The 7495-nt window shown below is 38.9% G+C and overlaps 1 long non-coding RNA gene across 5 annotated transcripts; it reads right to left on the bottom strand.

Annotated features, from left to right (window-relative positions):
- Positions 1-324: 324 nt before the first annotated feature.
- LOC118378616 (uncharacterized) lies at positions 325-4219 on the bottom strand. Of its 5 annotated transcripts, none has more exons than XR_004824463.2 (4): positions 3272-4219; positions 1323-1438; positions 687-1240; positions 325-571 (listed from the first exon to the last, which is right to left on the bottom strand). It is a non-coding gene; the product is annotated as an uncharacterized LOC118378616 (long non-coding RNA). The 5 variants fall into 5 exon arrangements; XR_004824462.2 differs by having other exon boundaries at positions 3285-4219; XR_004824464.2 differs by having other exon boundaries at positions 687-803; positions 895-4219.
- Between the last annotated feature and the right edge of the window lie 3276 nt (positions 4220-7495).

Here is a 7495-nt window from a genome sequence, read left to right as displayed (position 1 = left end):
AAAGCTGAAATAAATCATTCCCTCTACTATTATTCTGACATTTCACATTCTTAAAATAAAATGGTGATCCTAACTGACCTAAGATAGGGAATTTGTACTATAATTAAATGTTAGGAAATGTGAAAAACTGAGTTTAAATGTATTTGGCCAAGGTGTATGTAAACTTCTGACTTCAACTGTATGTGAGCACTGTTGGGGCCCAGCTTCAGATGACAAAACCTGCACACAATCCCAGAGGGTTGCAAGTCTGCAGACTTCCTTTTGGTCACACATTTCAATCAGAGAAATATCCAATAAACCAAAGATCTTTCTTTGTCTGTGAATGTACTTTATTGCACAAAATCTTCAAATAAAATGGAGCAAACATAAAATAATAAGTAGTTATATTTTTATTTACATTGACAGAGAAAGAGAGAGAGAGAGAGAGAGAGAGAGAGAGAGAGAGAGAGAGAGTGTGTGTGTGTGTAGGTTGTGTTTTATTTTCTCTTGTCAGACACCCATCTCTACTTTGTCAGTCTGCACGCACTTCCGGGTGAGGCTGTTAGGGGCAGTGGTGGAGTGCAAGGCAGATCTGAAAGACAGATGCACAAAGTGACAGTACGTATACCGCTCAACAGCATGTTTGTGTGTGAGCATGTCTGTTGGTGTGAGCGAACGTATGCGTATGTAATATAATTCTGAATGACCTGTATCCATCTGGGAGTCTTCAAAGTGTCTCCCGTCACGGCCAGTGTAGTGGGAACTGGTGTAGCCGGGAAATGAAATACCACAGCAGAGGACTGCTGGCAGGGTGGGTGGTAGATCTAAAAGAGAGGCACAATTTTATTAAATGACAAGGATAATATAACGAAACAGAGTGATTGACTGTAAGATTCAATCAGATCAAGTCTTAACAGGTAATATCCGACACCGGCATAGCTGAGGTTTTGTCGGAGTCGGAGGTGTAAGTGCGTTGGAGCCGTCAAACAGGTGAGCAACGACCCTTGTGATCATCGTCACGAAGCCACACCGTCCCCCTCGCGTTAGATGTTGAGAAGGAGAAAGTATTAGCTCAAATTGAAAAACATGAAACGAAATGAGGATTTTTATCATTTTAATGGAGGTGTAGATCCCATCTCACATTCCAGTGTTCTGACTGAGAAACAAGGATGCCTGGGATACCTGTTAACTCTGTATAGCAGGTGCAGGGCAGACAACTGCAGATGTGAGGGCTGTAGTTGAGCGAATAGGGGTGTAAGATCTAAAAGAGAGGGGCACAATTTTCTTAAGTGGAAATAATTATTCAACAAAACAGAAAGCGTGATTGAGTGTGTGATAATTACCCGGACCACATCACACTGCTTCAGGTCCACAGGCCTCTGGAAGTTCCATTGTGGCTCTCCAGGCCTGGAGCAGCTCAGTGGAGACAACTGTCACCCGTCTAGCCTGCTTGGCAGATCTGAAAAATAGCCATTATTTTAATGACAAAGCCTTGTCTACACACTAACCTAAATTGTGTTTTTGTTCATATCGGGCAAGCACGCAGTAGACTTCATTTTCCCATTGTACTTACCCTGGCAATCTGTGGTGTGTGTGTGTTGGTGTTATTGTGACTCGGAAGTGTGTCAACCTGACCACATCCTTGTAGTAGGACATTGAGTGATTACCCTTGGAAACAATTACTATCAACAGTGAACAATAAAAATGATAAACATTCAGATTTGGTTTGACAAATAGGCTGAATCATGAGAAGTTACAAATGTCTTCCTAGGTCCCTGCCTTTCTAAGGAGTTTTTGCTGTCCACTGTGCTTCCACATATGCATTGCTTGGTCTTTGGGGTTTTAGGCTGGGTATATGTATAAGCACTATATACTGCTAATGTAAAACGGGATTTATAGATACAGGCAATCAATAAAATGTATATGCTTCTATTCATGTCAGTAACTCTCAATCTAAATATAACCTTGAGTTATCTTGCATTTTCTCAATAGGAAGTTGTACTTTAAGCAAAACACTTTTTCCTGGTATTTCCTGCTGGGGACAGGGGGCTTTAGGTTTGGGAATGGAGGACCTAGAGAACTGTAATATTTACAATAACGAGCACCTACATTTATCAATGAAATGAGCTGTGTATCTAATCTGATTGAGAAATGCTGATATGTGTATTTTCTTTGGAAAATCTGCCACTGAAACACACAATTCTATCTAGTGAGAGAGCACACAACCTTTAGCTTATTTTACCAGGTTAACAATAACAAACTTTTGTCAAGGGAGACCTGGCATAGAGGGCAGAGGTCGCAAGGAAGAGACATATCCAGAGCAGCTGCTATGGTACGGATACGTTTAGATCTGTGTGTATTGTTGTTGTTAGATATTACTGCACGGCTGGAGCTAGGAAAACAAGCATTTCGCTACACCCGCAATAACATCTGCTAAATATGTGTATGTGGCCCATACAATTTGATTTCATTTCCCTCGACTTATTCCACATTTTGCTGCGTTACAGCATGACTTTTGTCACCCATCTACACACTACCCATAATGTCAAAGTGAAAACATGTTTAGACATTTTTGAAAATGAAATACCACATAAGAATTTACACCCAGGTCAATACATGTTAGAATCACCTTTGGCAGTGATTACAGTTGTACGTCTTTCTGGGTAAGTCTCCAAGAGCTTGCCGCACCTGGATTGTGCAACGTTTGTCAATGATTATTTTCTAAATTCTTCAAGCTCTGTCAAACTGGTTGTTAATCATGGTGTGACAACCATTTTCAAGTCTTGCCATAGATTTTCAAGTAGATTTACAGTACCAGTCAAAAGTTTGGACACACCTACTCATTCAAGAGTTCTTTAATTTGACTATTTCCTACATTGTAGAATAATAGTGAAAACATCAAAACTATGAAATAACACATATGGAATCATGTAGTAACCAAAAAGAAGTGTTAAATAAATCCAAAAATATTTTATATTTGAGATTCTTCAAAGTAGCCACCCTTTGCCATGATGACAGCTTTGCACACTCTTGGAATTCTATTAACCAGGATCTACTTGTCTGTCGGGCAGACATACAGGGCCTTCGGAAAGCATTCAGAACCCTGGACTTTTTACACATTTTGTTAGGTCTTCTTCTAAAATGTATTCAATTGTTTTATTCCTCATCAATCTACACACAATACCCCATTATGAAAAAAACAGATGCTGGTTAAGACATTTCTGCTCATTTATATATTTTTTTAAACAGAAGTATCACATTTACTTAAATATTCAGACCCTTTACTCAGTACCTTGTTGAAGTACCTTTGTCAGTGATTACAGCATCGAGTCTTCTTGGGTATGACGCTATAAGCTTGGCACATCTATATTTGGGGAGTTTCTCACATTCTTCTCTCCAGATCCTCTCAAGCTCTGTCAGGTTGGATGGGGAGCATGGCTGCACAGCAATGTTCAGGTCTCTCCAGAGATGTTTGATCAGGTTCAAGTCCATGCTCTGGCTGGGCCACTCCTGCGTTGTCTTGGCTGTGTGCTTAGGTTTGATGTCCTGTTGGAAGATTGAACTTTCGCCTCAGTCTGAGGTCATCAACAAGGATCTCTCTGTACTTTGCTCCATTCATCTTTGCCTCAATGCTGACTAGTATTCAGTCCGTGCCACTGAAAAACATTCCCACAGCATGATGCTGCCACAACCATACTTCACCGTAAGGATGGTGCCAGGTATCCTCCACGCGTGACGCTTGGCATTCAGGCCAAATAGATCAATCTTGGTTTCATCAGACCAGAGAATATAGTTTCTTGTGGTCAGAGTCTTTCGGTGCCGTTGGCAAATGCCAAGCAGGCTGCCATGTGCCTTTTACTGAGGATTGGCCACTCTACCGTAAAGACCTGATTGGTGGAGTGCTGCAGAGATAGTTGTCCTTCTGGAAGGTTCTCCCATCTCCACAGAGGAACTCTTGAGCTGTCAGCATGACCATCGGGTTCTTATTCACCTTCCTGACCAAGGCCCTTCCCCCAATTGCCCAGTTTGGCTGGGCAGCCAGCTCTAGGAAGAGTCTTGGTGGTTCCAAACTTCTTCCATTTAAGAATGATGGAGGCCACTGTGTTCTTGGGGACCTTCAATGATGCAGAAATGTCTTGGTATCCTTCCCCAGATCTGTGCCTCGAGAAAATTCTGCCTCGGCGCTCCACAGACAATTCCTTCGACCTCGTGGCTTGTTTTTTTGCTCTGACATGCACTGTCAATTGTGGGACCGATATAGACAGGTGCCTTTCCAAATCATGTCCAATCAATTGAATTTACCACAGGTGCACTCCAATCAAAACACATCTTAAGGATGATCAATGGAAACAGGATGCATCTGAGCTCAATTTTGAGTCTCATAGCAAATGGTCTGAATACTTATGTAAATAAGGTATTTCTGTTTTTATCCACATTTTCAAAAATGTAAAACATTATTTTGTGTTGCTTTTTCATTATGTGGTATTGTGTGTAGATTTAATCCATTTTGGAATACGGCTGTAATGTAAAAAAAAAAAGTGGAAAAAGTCTATGTGTCTGAATACTTTCCGAAGGCACTGTAGCTTTCTGGCCAGCAGGCAGGGCCTAGCTATCATGTTTTCTATTCATCGTAACTAATGTTATGTGTGGTTTGAAGTAGATTTGGTGTTGTTATTCCACTGCATTCTTTCTCAGAGATTGGATCTCGATCAAACAGAGCTGTTTTCACAGAGAAGCTAAAGTGAAACCAAAGACAATGCAACAGTAAACATGTCGTCTCCCATGAATGACAACTATGGTTGATGAGATGTAAGATCAGATGCTGTGAAATTAGGACTGGAGTTCTAAGAAATTGTGACTATGGCCTGAGGCTTGGTATCAGCAGGTAGCCTAGTCAAGACAGACGTGTACAGCCATAACAGACATTTATTCAGTGGTGTAAAGTACTTAAGTAAAAAATACTTTTAAATCAAAAACTTTAAAATCAAACAGAGGGGGAGATTTGTACCCCATTGCCATGAGAAAAGGACAAGTGGAGCATAAACAACATTGTAATTACACCCTTTATCCGTTATTATTAGTAGTAGTAGTAGCAGTAGTAATAGAAGTAGTAGTAGTAGTAGAAGTAATAGTAATAGCAGTAGAAGTAATAGTAATAGTAGTAGTAGTAATAGTAGTAGCAGTAGTAGTAGTAGCAGTAGTAATAGTAGTACTAATAGTAGTAGCAGTAGTACTAATAGTAGTAATAGTAGCAGTAGTACTAATAGTAGTAGCAGTAGTAATAGTAGTAGCAGTAGTAGTAATAGTAGTAGCAGTAGTAGTAATAGTAGTAGAAGTAGTATTAGCAATAGCAGTAGTAGAAGTAGTAATAGTAGTAGTAGTAGTAGTAGTAATAGTAGCAGTAATAGCCGAAGTAATATTAGTAGTAGTAGTAGTTGTAGTAATAGCAGTAGAAGTAGTAGAAGTAGCAGTAGTAATAGTAATAGTAGCAGCAGTAGTAGCAGTAGTAGTAGTACTAATAGTAGTAGTAGTAATAGTAGTAGCAGTAGTAGTAGAAGTAGCAGTAGTAGTAATAGTAGTAGCAGTAGTAGTAATAGTAGTAGCAGTAGTAATATTAGTAGCAGTAGAAGTAGTAATAGTAATAGAAGTAGTAGTAATAGCAGCAGTAGTAGTACAAGTAGTAATAGTAGTAGTAGTAGTAATAGTAGTAGCAGTAGTAGTAGAAGTAGCAGTAGTAGTAGAAGTAGTAGCAGTAGTAATAGTAGTAGTAGTAGCAGTAGTAGTAGTACTAGTAGTAGCAGTAGTAATAGTGGTAGCAGTAGAAGTAGTAGTAGTAATAGAAGTAGTAGTAGTAATAGTAGTAATAGCAGCAGTAGTAGTAGAAGTAGTAATAGTAGTAGTAGTAGTAATAGTAGTAGTAGTAGTAGTAATAGTAGTAGTAATAGCAGTAGTAGTAGAAGTAGTAGCAGTAGTAGTAGCAGTAGTAATAGTAGTAGCAGTAGTAATAGTAATAGTAGTATTAGCAGTAGTAATAGTAGCAGTAGTAGTACTAATAGTAGTAGCAGTAGTAATAGTAGTAGTAGTAATAGTAGTAGTAGCAGTAGTAGCAGTAGTACTAGTAATAGTAGTAGCAGTAGAAGCAGTAGAAGTAGTAGTAGTAATAGTAGCAGTAGTAGTAGTTGTAGTAGCAGTAGTAGTACTAATAGTAGTAGCAGTAGAAGTAGTAGTAGTAATAGTAGTAGAAGTAGTAGCAGTAATAGTAGTAATAGCAGTAGTAGAAGTAATATTAGTAGTAGCAGTAGTAATAGTAGTAGCAGTAGTAACAGTAGTAGCAGTAGTAATAGTTGTAATAGTGGTAGTAGCAGTAGTAGTAGTGATTCTGCAATTTCGAGCACTTTGACCGTGCAAACTTTCAGAAATTAAAACTTATTCAAACACCATTTTACCAGTACTGTACTTGTATTTGATTTGTCTAGAAACTATATCTGATAATGGCTGCGATCATACTATTCAGGAATGTATATATTTGTCATTTTTCCCCAGACAGCCATAGACAAATGTCAATTCCATCACGTCATTAACCATATGATTTTCATATCGAAAACAAATACATGTAAATTATACATAATATACTCAAATATAATTTACCTCAAAAATATATATATATTTTTTTGTTGGAAGTGACAAGGTGTGGTGGAAATTACAACATGAAAACAATCTTTTATTGCAAACGACCATTGTTAAACATTTAATTAATATAAGGCAAAGTAAGATTCCAAAACACTGGAACGAGCACCTTCAACATGAGAACAATGTGTTGTCCTTCACTACACTTTGATGCTACAAATAGAATTTCTAACACATACAGTTGAAATTGGAAGTTCACATACACCTTAGCCAAATACATTTAATTCAGTGTTTCACAATTCCTGACATTTAATCCTAGTAAATCCTAGTCCTCCTTGCTGTTGTTCTGGTATTGATTTGCACGTTTCGCACCAAAGTAAGTTAATCTCTTAGGAGACAGAACGCGTCTCCTTCCTGAGCGGTATGACAGCTGTGTGGTCCCCATTGTGTTTATACTTGCATACTATTGTTTGTACAGATGAACGTGGTACCTTCAGCCGTTTGGAAATTGCTCTCAAAGTCAAGCAAAAAGGCACTGAGTTTGAAGGTAGGCCTTGAAATATATCCACAGGTACACCTTCAATTGACTCAAATGATGTCAATTAGCCCATCAGAAGCTTCTAAAGCCATGACATGATTGGGGCCAACACGACGATGGTTTTCACAAAAGCACCACTATCTGCGTGAACGCCTTGCACGATACCAGGGCAAACGTCGTGATCATACTCCACCACACACCACTGGATAAACAGAGCTGTTTTCAGTGAAGCTAAAGTGAAATTAAAAGACAACGCAACAGTAAACATGTAGTCTCCGATGAAGGACAACTACAGTTTCTGAAGTGTAAGATTAGGTTCTTTGTAAGACGTATGGCATGACAGAGTTGGCA

Source organism: Oncorhynchus keta, chromosome 37 (genome assembly GCF_023373465.1).
Source record: "Oncorhynchus keta strain PuntledgeMale-10-30-2019 chromosome 37, Oket_V2, whole genome shotgun sequence".
NCBI classification, from domain to species: Eukaryota; Metazoa; Chordata; class Actinopteri; order Salmoniformes; family Salmonidae; genus Oncorhynchus; species Oncorhynchus keta.
This window is presented reverse-complemented; position numbering and strand designations above follow the sequence as displayed.